This window comes from Pleurodeles waltl, chromosome 12 (genome assembly GCF_031143425.1).
Source record: "Pleurodeles waltl isolate 20211129_DDA chromosome 12, aPleWal1.hap1.20221129, whole genome shotgun sequence".
Classification (NCBI taxonomy): domain Eukaryota; kingdom Metazoa; phylum Chordata; class Amphibia; order Caudata; family Salamandridae; genus Pleurodeles; species Pleurodeles waltl.
Window position 1 is genome coordinate 124277931 of NC_090451.1, and position 17515 is coordinate 124295445.

The 17515-nt window shown below is 43.9% G+C and overlaps 2 non-coding genes across 2 annotated transcripts; both read right to left on the reverse strand.

The window, feature by feature from the left end:
• Nucleotides 1-11251: 11251 nt before the first annotated feature.
• On the reverse strand, nucleotides 11252-11333 carry TRNAL-UAG (transfer RNA leucine (anticodon UAG)). Its single transcript has one exon. It is a non-coding gene; the product is annotated as a tRNA-Leu (tRNA).
• Nucleotides 11334-15642: 4309 nt separating this feature from the next.
• TRNAL-AAG (transfer RNA leucine (anticodon AAG)) lies at nucleotides 15643-15724 on the reverse strand. The gene has a single exon. It is a non-coding gene; the product is annotated as a tRNA-Leu (tRNA).
• Between the last annotated feature and the right edge of the window lie 1791 nt (nucleotides 15725-17515).

Below are 17515 nucleotides of genomic sequence, written 5' to 3' on the forward strand. Positions count from 1 at the left end.
GCTACTGGTCTGTTTACGCCACCATGGGCTTGGGTCAAGACAGACAGAGAACATGCATCACGTTCATGACAAAACAATGTGAAAGGCTTCGTGTAATCAGGCATACCTAAAGCTGGAGCCCTGCACATGCATTCTTTCAGTTCAACAAAAGCATCCATCTCATCTCCTTTCAGCTCAATTTCATCCAATGCATCCTTCTGGGTCAGTTTCAGTAGAGGCTTTGCTAGAGTCGAGAAGTTGGGGATCCACTGGCGACAGTATCCCACCATTCCCAAAAATGTCCTCACTTCCTTCCTTGTCTTCGGTGGACTCATTTGGAGTATACTCGTTATTCTTTCCTTCATTATTCTCCTTGACCCTTTCTCTATCTGGTGACCCAAGTATTTCACTTTCTTCTGACAGAACTGTAATTTGGAAGGAGACACCTTATGTCCATTCCTTCCCAAATGGTTCAACAGAGCAATGGTATCTGCTGTGCAACCACTTTCTGTCTTTGATGCAACCAGTAAGTCATCAATGTACTGTACTAGGGTTGACCCGAATGGCAATTCTAATGCTTCCAGGTCTTTCTTTAGGATCTGGTTGAATATTGACGGTGACTCAGAAAACCCTTGAGGAATTCGACACCAACTGTACACTCTGTCTAGGAATTTGAAACAAAAGAGGAATTGGCTGTCCTCATGAAGAGGCACCGAGAAGAACGCTTGTGACAAATCGATGACTGAGAACCACTCAGCATCGCAAGGGACCTGGAACATTATCACAGCTGGATTCGGTACTACTGGGCAGCATTTGACTATGATGTCATTTATTTTCCTCAAGTCCTGCACAAGTCGGACCTTTCCACTCGGCTTTATTAGTCCCATTATTGGTGAATTACATGGACTGCTTAACACTTCTTTCAGTACCCCCTGTTTTACAAATTCGTCAATAAGTTGAGCAACTTTCATGAGGGTATCTTGTGGCATGTGGTATTGTGGGGTCTGGGGAAAGATTGCATTGGGCTTCACAGTCACTTTCACTGGTTCCACTCCTTTCATCAATCCCACCTCTTTCCCTGTCATATCCCACACTTCCCTTCCGACTGTTTCCCGTAATTCGGCTGGAATATCTTCTTCAGTTATCATCGGGAAAAGACAAATCAGAGGATACTCTTCATCGACAGTTTCCACCTCGTCCCCCTCTACACTGTCCTCTTCTTCCCCATCACTGCTCGTCTGGATTGTTATTCCTTCGTTCGAACACATGATCGAACAACCCAATTTGCACAATAGGTCTCTCCCTAACAGTGCTATCGGGCTTGAGTCACATACCACAAATTGATGTACCCCTTGATAGGTACCGATGCTAACTGGTACCGGATCTGTTATTGGGTTCGTCAGGTGCCTGTTCGCTACTCCCACCACTTGAACTGTTCTCCCTGAGAGTGGCAAATTTGGTACTTCACTGCTCTTAACTGTTGAACGTGTGGCTCCCGTGTCGACCAAGAATGAGACACGATGACCCATTACTCTTCCCTCTACGTACGGACCCCTTTGATCAACTTCCAAGGATGCCGCAAGCACACAATCTCCTTCTTCTCCTGAACTTTCACTCTCCCATACGTTGTTTATTCCACTCTCACTGTGTAATGGGAACTGTTGTACGGTGCCATTTGTACTCATTACCTGACCCGAGACCTGTGGAGGAACCATCACTTGCTGCTGACTCATTGGTGCCAACGGTATTTGCATTTGCTGATTAGGTACCATAGGTAACTGCTGTTGCATTGGCTGCATTTGCGTCATCTGCATACGAGGCATCTGCATCTGCTGCGGCTGCATGGGTTGTAATCCCTGTAATTGATTTACGGTCTGAAAATTTGGGTTTGGACCTCTCAATTTCGGTCCCCTCATTGTCTGAAATGCATTGACATCATTGTTTTGCTGACCAACACCTGCACCTGCACCTTCCTGCACCACCATCGGGCACTCGCGTTTCCAATGACCTACGATTCCGCACACGTGACACGGCATCACCTTCTTCATTGCCTGCACACCCGTCACAACAGTGTTCAAATCCGGACCATTATTCACAAAACCTCCTCTGCCTCTGCCTCTAGGCTGTGACTGAAACGCCATGTTTCCCTGCAACTGCAACTGCGGTTGCGGTACCTGCTGTTGGAACCCTTGCATCCCTTGCAAACCCTGCAAACCTGTCTGAGCTGCTTTAAGCTGCATCATCATCACCTTCTCTTTCAACCTTTTCTGTTTCACTTCGATTTCGTCGCTACAGTATTTCGCATAATTCAACACCTCATCAATCGGTTTCGATTGCCAACAAATCAAATGCGACTTTATCATCTGACTTATCTCTGGCCTCAGCCCTTCCACAAATCTGAAGACAAAGTGGAGCATGTCCTTCGCCTCAATTGTTTCCGTGCCACTATAATTCTTGAACGCTTTCAACAACCTCTCATAGTAACTATGAATCGATTCTTTAGCCTCTTGGGCAGTCCGATCAATCTTCTGCCAATCCACGTTTTTTGCAGGTACCTTCGTTTTCAAATGCTCAATCACCTTATAGTACAAGCTCATCACCATAGGTGATGGTGCACCCGTCTCCCTGTCTCTTTCTGGTTCACTTGTCGGCCAACCTACAGCTCTTTTGCAATCCTCCCACAAATCTGCCGGAACCACAATCTCAAACAGAGTATTCAGGTCTTCCCAGAGACATTTTGCAAGCTTCACAAACCTGTCAGTCTGCTGATACCATTCGATCGGCTTCTCTCTTAGTTTGGGAAAATCGTCCGTAAAGGACTGAATGTCACTTCTGTGCCATCGTACATGTACTAATTTTCCCCCTGCTGTCTCCCTCATTGGTAACATTGTTACTGTATCACTACTCTGCGGTCTTTTCTCATTGTGCTCTGTAGCACTGTCCCTCCTCTTTTCCTTTCTCTTTACCCACCTGCTTTCCCATTTATCTAAGCACCTCCACACTTGTGCACTCTGCAGCAATTCTCTAAGGTGTGTCTTCATGCCTGCTGACCTCATGTGTTCAAAATCTGTGGTCCCAAAATCTAACCTGTAGCTCCTGTTCAAGTGTTTCATCTTGTCTATGTCAACCCCGTTTCTGTCAGCTGCTTCTTGCAGACTCTTATGTACCTTGTTGACTTCCTTCGTAATCCTGGGACATAGATACCTCAGCTCTTCTTCCGTGTAGGATTCTAACCTATTTACACCCATAGTCCCTTCCACCAATTCTTGTGCTTCCATGTTCAACCTGACCCTATTCATATAGTCTTCTCCTTTCCCACTGGCTGAATTTTGTGTGGAGTTTAGACTGTTGAACCACTGTGTCAGCTGTTGCGCATTCAACCCCATCAGTGAAGCGTTCACATCGACTGCCATCGATGGTTGCGGCAACTTTTCAGTGTTCGATGTGAGAGGTATTATCAGTGGGGGACTCGACCTCACCAGCGTTGACTGAGCACATATGGGACTAAACTCCATCAAGGACCCAGACCCAGTTGGCTGAGCCGCTATCGGAGTTATCCCTGGAGTGTTTTCTATGCACCTCCTTTCGGTCCCATTCTGCAGCATTGGTCCCTGACTGCTCATACCTAAGTTAGGCTGACTATACAAAGGTACCGGTGGACCTACAGTAATGGGTAGTGATATCGCATCTGGGTTTTGTCCATTTCCCATGTTCTGAGGCATATTCATTCCTACACCATGGGTCATCATTGCCGGCATGCCCATCTGGCTCCCCGTCATTTGAGCATGTGCTGTTCCCCCCTGCATCTGCTGTTGGGGCATCAAAAATTGGGTTGATTCGGCTTGTGACCATGTCTGGTTGTGACCATTCTGTACTCCCCTTACGGTTGGATCTACAACCATTCCTGCACTGTTATCACTGCTGTAGTACCCTTGCATCTGTGGCTGATAATTTTCTGCTGGTTTCAACACGGGCACATCTGGATATATTCTCCTAACCTGCGGTATCTGCGGAGTGAGCAATAAACTCGGGTCCTTAGATCCCGATGACGCTCCTGAACTCTGGGTTTCACTGTTCTGTACCGGTGCCGGAGGGGCAGAACTAGTACTTGGACCTTGTCCATTCTCCGCATAAGGTGGTGGACGGTCGTTCAGCAATTGCATAATTAACTCCTCATCCTCAAACTCCTCTTCTCTTCTCAACTTTTCCTCGTCCTCTCTCTCCTTGGAACACTTCCTGTCTGTCTTACCGGTAGCTTTCTTACCTGTCTCCTCTTCTTCCTTAGTAATTGCTGGGAACAATTTTATCCCCTGCAATACATCTGACCTCCACACCTTCTGTGCATTATCCCACCGAGCATCCGCTAGTGTCTTTTCTACCTTTCTCATCCTGGTCTCAAACTTCTTCTGCTGTTGCTGTCTGGCCATTAGTTCCCAAATCGCTAAAGCCTCAAACTGGGCTGGCCTTGGAGGCACCTTCATGTCGTACATCGTGAATCTCAAATTCTCTAGAATCCTTATATTGAATGTCCCATGTATCAGGAACGCTACGCTCCCATGTTTCTCTGTCAACTTGTGCCATTGCTTTAGCCAAAGGCACGGAGCTACCCCCTTCTCTTCCATTACAATGTAAGCTGGTGTATCCTCGGGCGGCGTTTCCTCTCCTACGCTCGCTTTGATGTAAGACTCCCCCTTCATCGCGCTCCTGAATGCTTTAAAGAATTTCATTTTCTCGTCTTTTATTTCACAAAGTTTATAATCAATAGGTGACTTTAATTCCCGGAATACTCTTCACTTGCCTTTCCCCTTCCAATCGAGTCCCACGGACTGCGTCCAATCCGTGCGCGACCCTTCTCTGCAACCAACCTATCCCAGCGCGGCTCCTAGTGACGTCACACTCACACACACTGCGGCTGACAAAGCCTCGCGGGTAGTCTTCCTTCACTCACCTCCTCTCGTAACAACTTTTGCATGTATCGCGAGCTACCAAAAATAAAACAGATCTGTCGGTTTACTACAGGAAGGGTAACACAGTTGCTTCAGGACCTTAGGGACCTTTCACTAGCCTCAGCCGCTATTCCGTCTTTCTCAGTCCCCACGTTCGCAAGCAAATCTGACCCGCAGACCTACTCTCAACTTGTCAATGATCTATTCTAGTGCACTTAGAATCTTGTCAAAGCCCGAAGTCGAAGTTTCTTTCATTCCCTAACACACGTACCGACTTGTTGACCACGCCCGATCAACCTACTAAACCGCCCAGACCACAACATGGATCAACATACTCCGGAGTCTCTTGACCTCGCAGGGCCCGTCTCAACAACAACAACCACGTGGACCTTTTTATGCACAAAGCGCCACACGCACATGAAGTTCGACGACTTCCCTACTCTCACACTCGGAGTCGCACCTCCGCTATCTCTATGAAGTTCGACGACTTCACTAGTTCTACACTCGGAGTCGCACCTCCGCTGTCCTCTAAAAAAAGAAAAATCCTCGCAACCTTTTCACACACCCTGCGGCAATAAGCTGTGCAAGCGCAAAACCCTAACTTCACTCATACCATCACTAGTACCGCCAACGCTGATTCCACACCTCCATTCTCTCCATTCGCAAGCTCCGTGATCCCGGGAAAGTCGCGGTGGACCTAGCCCATCATCATTCTGTCAATCAGTTTTACTCAAGAAAAATCAAATTCAACTTCTCGAGTGGGGTCTCAAATGCGTAACCGTTAATTCAACACCATGTACTTTAAGAGTACAAGGTCCCAAAAGACGAAACCGTCCTCTGCTACCATCTACTGATAGAGCGGTCCGTACTAATAATTTTACCTGTTTCGGACGCTCTTTAGGCCGATGAATCTTTTGACTTAGTGGGAACTCTCTGTACTCTCAATCAATCAATTTCATTAAAATCAATAATCAATAACGAACATAAGCAATACCTTGTTCGACATAACACTTGACAATTAATCCAGAATACATTTCGACGAACCCTGACCTTTCAGTCAGGAATAACCACACCAGTTTATTCAAAGTTAGTGAATTTTATTTCCCTATATTAGCAAAGCTAGCACAATATAGATGTGTCTCAACACCAGATGATAAACATAAATGAACATTAATAGCTGTCCATAACGGTGGAACAAGTGTAATCTATGAAGCATTTGAATCACAAGACATTCGATATTAGCAATGCAAATCACTAATACGATAATCTGTAATGAACTAATTGCATACATTTAGTCAGCATAACAAGATTTCAAATTGCATCGTGCGACCTATGGAATCCTCGTCTAACCTCAAATTAGCATCGGCATGTGGGACTTCATGCAAAAACAATTTAGCAACATTAATTTAGAAAACTCCTAACTAGGGCCCTTATCAAAATCAGCAGTTGGTTACCTAAAAGAAACACAATGCAATTGTACAATTTCCTTTCATATTTACCAATTACGATCAGCATACAAGGAAGTCTTCGTCTCACAGGTACCGTTCTTCGGTCATCATGGGTACCGTTTCAATCAGCATAGGACGGGACAAAGGGGCAGGGGTGGACGGGGCAATTGCCTCACGGCGGCAAGGTAAAACTACTACTTCATGCAAAGGGACAAATCAAAGTTAAAGTCTCTAGGACAAGAATCATTTAAAGTCTCTTTCTCTCGATTAGAGAAAGAATCAAAGTCTCTCAAAAGGGCGTCGCAGCAAAGTGGGCCATAATAGCTACGAAGTCAAAATGGCGGGATGTCCAATAATGGCCGTAATGGCTATAATGGCAATAATGGCTACCTTCAAATCCAGTAGGGTCTTCCATTGGAGGGTTCATAGGTTAGCTTCAAATTGACCAATCAAAAACGACAGTTCTCAAGCTTTTACTTAAGCATACATTATCCTTGGAGATGGGAACGCAAGTTGCAACATTGTCTACCAATTAGCTCACTTTCAGAGCCTCCATTGTCCGCACCTGCAAATCGACCTTGAAGTAAGGAGAAAATATGCCAGGCTGGCACGAAACCTTAAGATAAGCATGTGAACAGTTTCTGTGGAAAAGTACAGCTTCAAGCAAAAATACACGTTTATTAGCACAGTGGAAAAATACGAGCATCTAAACCGTGAGACCAGGCAACTAGGCCAAAGCCTCCGCTAAAGTCATGCTAAGCTAAAGCATTTCAAACAAGCAAATCATAGCACACATTTATGATTATGTCGGATTAGTGCAATTCTAATACACCACGTTATATAAAGCACGCGTATAAATGTTGGCAAACTACTCTGAGGGCACATTTTGTCCCCGTACAATCTTTATTAGTTCGGTTAAAGTCACACATGATTATTTCAGCACTACGTTAAGCGTTAATAAATCAAAACCTTCATTTTCTGCTTCATCACAACCAAGGTATAAGCACCTGCTCTACATAGGCAATGTGACTCCATCATTTTCTAATGAAACAAGTGTTCATACTGGTGGGCTCATTTCTTAGGGTGGGATCTAATGAATGAGCAGTTCATTCAAAAATAACCGAGGAGTTGCACGTATTCATGACATCAGCCCTATTGCCGCACCCAGTCTCCCCAACATACTGTTTAGCTTTCCAGTGACGTCATGTCTTGTGTGGCCTATTCACATTCCGCTGTTAATATTTTTTAGCCAACAGAATTCCACACTTCCCGGTCTTTGAGCTCACATTGAAAAGGCACAAGTCCCAAAATGCAACCGGGTGCTGTTTAAAACTCCAGCACTGGTGGGCGGTGCCCCAGGTGACATGGGGCCCACCTGGATGCTCTGACTGCCTTTCACGTGACAGTCACAGACACACACAGGACAGAGGTTCAAAAGCTATTCTGAAAGAAGTAAGCACAACAGGCCCACGTGAAACTAAACTTTTTAAATAGATGATTTTTGTTTCTATTGACCGGGTTCTCACTCGTTCTGCGCGCCAAGTCAAATGTAAATGAGCCTCGCAATAAAAATGCACAGAGGATGGTAAAATTCACTTCACTCTGCGCTCGTTGATGCTGAGAGCATGGTTGTCAGCCCGCACGCTTGTTATTTTGATGTGGAATTACTTGATTGCTTTGTGATAATTTTCATTACTCCGAATTGGAAGCTCCCCTACCCCAGTAATAACGTTTGAGGTATTGCTTACCTACCACACCAACAAGGCCACCGTCTGACCAAGTCCTTTGCCTCTCTTCAGAACTACCATAAGGCCCTCCATGCACTAGGAACTTTTTGCTTGACGACCATGTAGGCGTCCTTGGAATATTGATATTTAGAAGTAACAATGTTTGTTTATTTTAACTAACTGACCTTTTTAGGGTCTCGCTTGATAGACTCTGTAGTATTCAGTAAAGTGCTTGGAGCCCGCATGTCTCTCACCATTTTTTTATTTATGTGGCACTCTTCTTTACAGTTTCTTAATTCATCAAGGCATGTCTTGCATCATTTCCGTTCCTCTCTGTAGAGCAGCGACCAAGCGTTGATTGATTCAGCTTAATCAGTGCCTGACCGCTGCTCCCCACCTGATCAAGGTACTATTTTTTCCTTTTACCTTCTAGTGCCCTGCAAACAGAAGGCTTGTGACTGGCAAAAACATGACCAGCAGGTCAACCAAAACTGTTAAGTTTTAAATTTAAATCTAACTTTCTTTTATTTTGCCAAATCGTCTTTTCCCACGTTCCACGCATGTTTTCTTTTGTTTTTGTTCGTGGGCGCTCTTCTCAAAAGATGACGATTAGCTTGTTTAAAATATTGCAAAACAACAGTGTTTCTTTATTATGTGTAAATTCTGAAATTATGCTTTGACACATAATCCTGCGGTACACTTCAATCCACCCCACTCCAATCTGCCCCACTACAATCCACCCCCATCCAGACCACTTCACCCACACTAATCCACCTCACTCCAGTCCAAATCACTCACCCGAATCCAATCCACTCTAACTCATCCCACTCCAACCCTCTCCAGCCACCCCTATCAAATCTGTCTCACTCCAATTTGCCCCACTCTAATAAAAAACAATCTGCACCACTCCAAAACAATCTGTCCTACTCCGATCCAAAACAATCTGACCCACTCCAATCTGCCCGACTCCACTTCAAAACAATCTCCCCTACTCCAATTCAAAACAATCTACCCCACTGCAATCTTCTGCACTCCAATCCAAAACAAACTACCACACTGCAATCCAAAACAATCTGCCATACTGCAATCGAAAACAATCTGTCCCACCCCAGGCAGTGGTGGCTGGTGCACTTTGAAAGGAGGGGGTGGGAGGGAACAATAGTTCATCTGAAGCTAAGTGAAGAAATTGGAATAAAATAGTGCATTTTAACCCCTTCGCTGCCAGGCCTTTTCCCCCTCAGGTGCCAGGCATTTTTTTGGCTATTTGGGGCAGGACGCGCTTAGGCCATCATACATTTTTGTCCACATAAGCTACCCACGCCAAATTTGTGTCCTTTTTTTGCAACATCCTAGGGATTCTAGAGGTACCCAGACTTTGTGGGTTCCCCTGAAGGAGACCAAGAAATTAGCCAAAATACAGTAAAAATGTATTTTTAAAAAAATAAATGGAAAAAAGGGCTGGAGAAGAAGGCTTGTGGTTTTTGTCCCTGAAATTGGCATCCACAAAGGGTTTGCAGTGCTAAAATCACCAGCTTCCCAGCTTTCAGGGACAGGCAGACTTGAATCAGAAAACCCCATTTTTCAACTCAATTTTGGCATTTTACTGGGACATACCCCATTTTTACGATTTTGTGTGCTTTTAGCCTCCTTCCAGTCAGTGACAGAAATGGGTGTGAAACCAATGCTGGATCCCAGTAACCTAAACATTTGTGAAAAGAAGACAACATTCTGAATTCAGCAATGGGTAACTTGTGTAGATCTTACAAGGGTTTCCTACAGAAAATAACAACTGAACTAAAAACAAATATTGAAATTGAGGTGAAAAAAACAGCCATTTTTCTCTACGTTTTACTCTGTAACTTTTTTCTGCAATGTCAGAATTTTGAAAGCAATATACCGTTACGTCTGCTGGACTCTTCTGGTTGCGGGGATATATTGGGCTTGTAGGTTCATCAAGAACCCTAGGTATCCAGAGAAAATAAATGAGCTGCACCTTGCAGTGGGTTTTCTTTCTATACCGGGTATACAGCAATTAATTTGCCGAAGTATAAAGAGTGAAAAATAGGTATCAAGAAAACCTTTCTATTTCCAAAATGGGCACAAGATAAGGTGTTGAGGAGCAGTGGCTATTTGCACATCTCTGAATTCTGGGGTGCCCACACTAGCATGCGAATTAAAGGGCATTTCTCATATAGACGTCTTTTTTACACACTGTCTTATATTTGGAAGGAAAAAATGTAGATAAAGACAAGGGGCAGTAACACTTGTTTTGCTATTCTATGTTTCCTCAAGTCTCCCGATAAAAATGGTACCGCACTTGTGTGGGTAGGCCTAGCGCCCGCGACAGGAAGTGCCCCAAAACACAACGTGGACACATACAATTTTCCCAAGGAAAACCAAAACCTAGGTAAAAGACATTGTCATTTGCAACGCCAATAGCTCTAACTCTCCCTAATGTGAGACCTTTCGCATTGCAAATGCTTGTTTTTTTGTGCAGACAAGTATTCGTGGAGCCTGCTTTGGTTCTTAAGACCTCAGACCTAAAGCAAAGCTTAGACAGAAACATAGCAATGTGCCGTTTGCACACAGTTAGAGATACAACTAAATGGAGTTATAGGTAGGTGTGCACGGCCATTGTGCACAATTCTGTTGTGATATAAAGTTTCGGTATGGGTTAATGAGAGCTCGTAGTTATGGCCGAGTGGCTAAGGTGATGAGCTTGAAGTTCATTGGGGGTTCCTTGCGCAGGTTCGAATCCTGCCGAGTACGTCACTTGTTAATTTTAAACCTGATATTTAAAATAACTGTCAAGAACACATTTACCAACTTTATTTGGGAAGATAGATAATTTGCTTTAAATCTTTATTTAACAGAGGTTCGATTTTATTTTGCAGACAGAAGAGCGGGGTGACCGCGTGGGGAGAACAAATTATTTGTTAAACCTTCCATTTGAAGGTGATCTAAGCAGAATGAAGGAAAACAACAGCAGCGCCCATCAGCCGATTTCTTGGGAGTCCACGGTTTAGGAGTTTACTTAGAAGGAGACTGTAAAAGAGTTTTAAAATTAGGGACCTATTGGTAGAGTCACTGTGCATGCAAATTGAAGGGGCAAGAGGGAGATGCGTCATTAAGATCTGTTAAAATCCATCTCTGGCAGCGGTGGGATTCGAACCCACGCCTCCAAAGAGACTGGAGCCTAAATCCAGCGCCTTAGACCGCTCGGCCACGCTACCTTCAGTTTTCTGTGTGTCTGTGCACTTCATGAGCACCGAAACCCTGCGTCTTGGCACTCAGTGTGGAAAGTCGAGTCGATAAACCGTTTAAAGGACATGATTACAATGTCGGGAGGGTGATGTGGTAATTGAAGGTTATCTCTCTTACTCAGTCACTGCACAAGTCTTCTCCCACCTGCTCGGACCTAGTGCAATCACCTTAAAAGACAACACTCTCCGAGCAATGACTTCCAACCAAGGTATAAGCACCTGCTCTACATAGGCAATGTGACTCCATCATTTTCTAATGAAACAAGTGTTCATACTGGTGGGCTCATTTCTTAGGGTGGGATCTAATGAATGAGCAGTTCATTCAAAAATAACCGAGGAGTTGCACGTATTCATGACATCAGCCCTATTGCCGCACCCAGTCTCCCCAACATACTGTTTAGCTTTCCAGTGACGTCATGTCTTGTGTGGCCTATTCACATTCCGCTGTTAATATTTTTTAGCCAACAGAATTCCACACTTCCCGGTCTTTGAGCTCACATTGAAAAGGCACAAGTCCCAAAATGCAACCGGGTGCTGTTTAAAACTCCAGCACTGGTGGGCGGTGCCCCAGGTGACATGGGGCCCACCTGGATGCTCTGACTGCCTTTCACGTGACAGTCACAGACACACACAGGACAGAGGTTCAAAAGCTATTCTGAAAGAAGTAAGGACAACAGGCCCACGTGAAACTAAACTTTTTAAATAGATGATTTTTGTTTCTATTGACCGGGTTCTCACTCGTTCTGCGCGCCAAGTCAAATGTAAATGATCCTCGCAATAAAAATGCACAGAGGATGGTCAAATTCACTTCACTCTACGCTCGTTGATGCTGAGAGCATGGTTGTCAGCCCGCACGCTTGTTATTTTGATGTGGAATTACTTGATTGCTTTGTGATAATTTTCATTACTCCGAATTGCAAGCTCCCCTACCCCAGTAATAACGTTTGAGGTATTGCCTCCCTACCACACCAACAAGGCCACCCTCTGACCAAGTCCTTTGCCTCTCTTCAGAACTACCATAAGCCCCTCCATGCTCTAGGAACTTTTTGCTTGACGACCATGTAGGCGTCCTTGGAATATTGATATTTAGAAGTAACAATGTTTGTTTATTTTAACTAACTGACCTTTTTAGGGTCTCGCTTGATAGACTCTGTAGTATTCAGTAAAGGGCTTGGAGCCCGCATGTCTCTCACCAATTTTTTATTTATGTGGCACTCTTCTTTACAGTTTCCTAATTCATCAAGGCATGTCTTGCATAATTTCCGTTCCTCTCTGTAGAGCAGCGACCAAGCGTTGATTGATTCAGCTTAATCAGTGCCTGACCGCTGCTCCCCACCTGATCAAGGTACTATTTTTTCCTTTTACCTTCTAGTGCCCTGCGAACAGGAGGCTTGTGACTGGCAAAAACATGCCCAGCAGGACAACCAAAACTGTTAAGTTTTAAATTTAAATCTAACTTTCTTTTATTTTGCCAAATCGTCTTTTCCCACGTTCCACGCATGTTTTCTTTTGCTTTTGTTCGTGGGCACTCTTCTCAAAATATGACGATTAGCTTGTTTAAAATATTGCAAAGCAACAGTGTTTCTTTATTATGTGTAAGTTCTGAAATTATGCTTTAACACATAATCCTGCGGTACACTTCAATCCACCCCACTCCAATCTTCCCCACTACAACCCACCCCATCCAGACCACTTCACCCACACTAATCCACCTCACTCCAGTCCAAATCACTCACCCAAATCCAATCCACTCTAACTCATCCTACTCCAATCCTCTCCACCTACCCCAAGCAAATCTGTTTCACTCCAATGTGCCCCACTATAATAAAAAACAATCTGCACCACTCCAAAACAATCTGTCCCACTCCGATCCAAAACAATCTGCCCCACTCCAATCTGCCCGACTCCACTTCAAAACAATCTCCCCTACTCCAATTCAAAACAATCTACCCCACTGCAATCTGCTGCACTCCAATCCAAAACAAACTACCACACTGCAATCCAAAACAATCTGCCATACTGCAATCGAAAACAATCTGTCCCACCCAAGGCAGTGGTGGCTGGTGCACTTTGAAAGGAGTGGGTGGGAGGGAAAAATAGTTCATCTGAAGCTAAGTGAAGAAATTGGAATAAAATAGTGCATTTTAACCCCTTCGCTGCCAGGCCTTTTCCCCCTCAGGTGCAGGCATTTTTTTGGCTATTTGGGGCAGGGCGCGCTTAGGCCCTCATACATTTTTGTCCACATAAGCTATCCACGCCAAATGTGCGTCCTTTTTTCCAACATCCTAGGGATTCTAGAGGTACCCAGACTTTGTGGGTTCCCCTGAAGGAGACCAAGAAATTAGCCAAAATACAGTAAAAATTTAGTTTTAAAAAAAAAATGGAAAAAAGGGCTGGAGAAGAAGGCTTGTGGTTTTTGTCCCTGAAATTGGCATCAACAAAGGGTTTGCACTGCTAAAATCACCAGCTTCACAGCTTTCAGGGACAGGCAGACTTGAATCAGAAAACCCAATTTTTCAACACAATTTTGGCATTTTACTGGGACATACCCCATTTTTACGATTTTGTGTGCTTTTAGCCTCCTTCCAGTCAGTGACAGAAATGGGTGTGAAACCAATGCTGGATCCCAGTAACCTAAACATTTTTTAAAAGAAGACAACATTCTGAATTCAGCAATGGGTAACTTGTGTAGATCTTACAAGTGTTTCCTACAGAAAATAACAACTGAATTAAAAAAAAAATATTGAAATTGAGAAGAAAAAAACAGCCATTTTCCTCTACGTTTTACTCTGTAACTTTTTTCTGCAATGTCAGATTTTTGAAAGCAATATACCATTACGCCTGCTGGACTCTTCTGGTTGCGGGGATATATAGGGCTTGTAGGTTCATCAAGAACCCTAGGTATCCAGAGAAAATAAATGAGCTGCACCTTGCAGTGGGTTTTCATTCTATACCGGTTATACTGCAATTAATTTGCCGAAGTATATAGAGTGAAAAATAGGTATCAAGAAAACCTTTCTATTTCCAAAATGGGCACAAGATAAGGTGTTGAGGAGCAGTGGTTATTTGCAAATCTCTGAATTCTGGGGTGCCCACACTAGAATGCGAATTAAAGGGCATTTCTCAAATAGACGTCTTTTTTACACAGTGTCTTATATTTGGAAGGAAAAAATGTAGATAAAGACAAGGGGCAGTAACACTTGTTTTGCTATTCTATGTTTCCCCAAGTCTCCCGATAACATTTTTTTACCTCACTTGTGTGGGTAGGCCTAGCGCCCGCGACAGGGAGTGCCCCAAAACACAACGTGGACACATCAAATTTTCCCAAAGAAAACCAAAACCTAGGTAAAAGACATTGGGGGTTATTCTAACTTTGGAGGAGTGTTAATCCGTCCCAAAAGTGACGGTAAAGTGACGGATATACCACCAGCCGTATTACGAGTTCCATAGGATATAATGGACTCGTAATACGGCTGGTGGTAAATCCGTCACTTTTCCGTCACTTTTGGGACGGATTAACACCTCCTCCAAAGTTAGAATAACCCCCATTGTCATTTGCAACGCCAATAGCTCTAACTCTTACAAATGTGAGACCTTTCGCATTGCAAATGCTTGTTTTTTTGTGCAGGCAAGTGTGCGTGGAGCCTGCTTTGGTTCTTAAGACCTCAGACCTAAAGCAAAGCTTAGACAGAAACATAGCAATGTGCCCTTTGCACACAGTTAGAGATCCTACTAAATGGAGTCATATATAGGTCTGCACGGCCATTTTGCACAATTTTGTTGTGATATAAAGTTTCGGTATAGCTCAATGAGAGCTGGTAGTTATGGCCGAGTGCTTAAGGTGATGGGCTTGAAATCCTTTGGGGGTTCCCTGCGCAGGTTTGAATCCTGCTGACTACCTCACTTGTTTATTTTAAACCTGATTTTTAAAATAACTGTGAAGAACACATTTACCAACTTTATTTGGGAAGATAGATAATTTACTTTAAATCTTTATTTAACAGAGGTTCGATTTTTTTTGCAGAGAGAAGAGCGGGTGACCGCGTGGGGAGAACAAATTATTTGTTAAACCTTCCATTTGAAGGTGATCTAAGCAGAATGAAGCAAAACAACAGCAGCGCCAATCAGCCGATTTCTTGGAGTCCACGGTTTAGGAGTTTACTTAGAAGGAGACTGTAAAAGAGTTTTAAAATTAGGGACCTATTGGTAGAGTCACTGTTTATGCAAATTGAAGGGTCAGAAGGGAGATGCGTCATTAAGATCTGTAAAAATCCATCTCTGGCAGCGGTGGGATTTGAACCCACGCCTCCAAAGAGACTTGAGCCTTAATCCAGCGCCTTAGACCGCTCGGCCACGCTACCTGTTGCTCTCAGTGTGTCTGTGCACTTCATGAGCACCGAAACCCTGAGTCTCCTCACTTAGTGTGGAAAGTCGAGTTGATAAACCATTTCATGGACATGATTACAATGTCGGGAGGGTGATGTGGTAATTGAAGGTTATCTCGCTTACTCAGTCACTGCACAAGTCTTCTCCCAGCTGCTCGGATCAAGTGCAATCACCTTAAAATACAACACTCTCCGAGCAATGACTTCCAACCAAGGTATAAGCACCTGCTCTACATAGGCAACGTGACTCCATCATTTTCGAATGAAACAAATGTTCATACTGGTGGGGTCATTTCTTAGGGTGGGATCTAATGAATGAGCAGTTCATTCAAAAATAACCGAGGAGCTGCACGTATTCATGACATCAGCCCTATTGCCGAAGCCAGTCTCCCAACATACTCTTTAGCTTTCCAGTGACGTCATGTCTTGTGTGGCCTATTCACATTCCGCTGTTAATATTTTTTAGCCAATACAATTTCACAGGCTCCCGTCTTTGAGCTCACATTGAAAAGGCACAAGTCCCAAAATGCAACCGGGTGCTGTTTAAAACTCCAGCACTGGTGGGCGGTGCCCCAGGTGACATGGGGCCCACCTGGATGCTCTGACTGCCTTTCACGTGACAGTCACAGACACACACAGGACAGAGGTTCAAAAGCTATTCTGAAAGAAGTAAGCACAACAGGCCCAGGTGAAACTAAACTTTTTAAATAGATGATTTTTGTTTCTATTGACCTGGTTCTCACTCGTTCTGCGCGCCAAGTCAAATGTAAATGAGCCTCGCAATAAAAATGCACAGAGGATGGTAAAATTCACTTCACTCTGCGCTCGTTGATGCTGAGAGCATGGTTGTCAGCCCGCACGCTTGTTATTTTGATGTGGAATTACTTGATTGCTTTGTGATAATTTTCATTACTCCGAATTGCAAGCTCCCCTACCCCAGTAATAACGTTTGAGGTATTGCCTCCCTACCACACCAACAAGGCCACCCTCTGACCAAGTCCTTTGCCTCTCTTCAGAACTACCATAAGCCCCTCCATGCACTAGGAACTTTTTGCTTGACGACCATCTAGGCGTCCTTGGAATATTGATATTTAGAAGTAACAATGTTTGTTTATTTTAACTAACTGACCTTTTTAGGGTCTCGCTTGATAGACTCTGTAGTATTCAGTAAAGTGCTTGGAGCCCGCATGTCTCTCACCATTTTTTTATTTATGTGGCACTCTTCTTTACAGTTTCTTAATTCATCAAGGCATGTCTTGCATCATTTCCGTTCCTCTCTGTAGAGCAGCGACCAAGCGTTAATTGATTCAGCTTAATCAGTGCCTGACCGCTGCTCCCCACCTGATCAAGGTACTATTTTTTCCTTTTACCTTCTAGTGCCCTGCAAACAGAAGGCTTGTGACTGGCAAAAACATGACCAGCAGGTCAACCAAAACTGTTAAGTTTTAAATTTAAATCTAACTTTCTTTTATTTTGCCAAATCGTCTTTTCCCACGTTCCACGCAATATAGTTGCAGTAATTATGACAGACTTCCAAGTGTCAGTGGTCAAAGAAAGTCAAAGCGAGTACTAATGCAACAACATACAACCGCACATTACATTAGCATTAGGAAATCGGCGTTTCTTCATTGAATTCATGCCCTTTGAACATTTTGCCTTTTTACATGAAGTTCAAGAATGTGTATTCCAAATCTTATTAAGTTACCACAAAATTATACCCTCTTCGCCTCGGTAGCGAAAAACTCACACTGGCTGCCTTGTGTCATG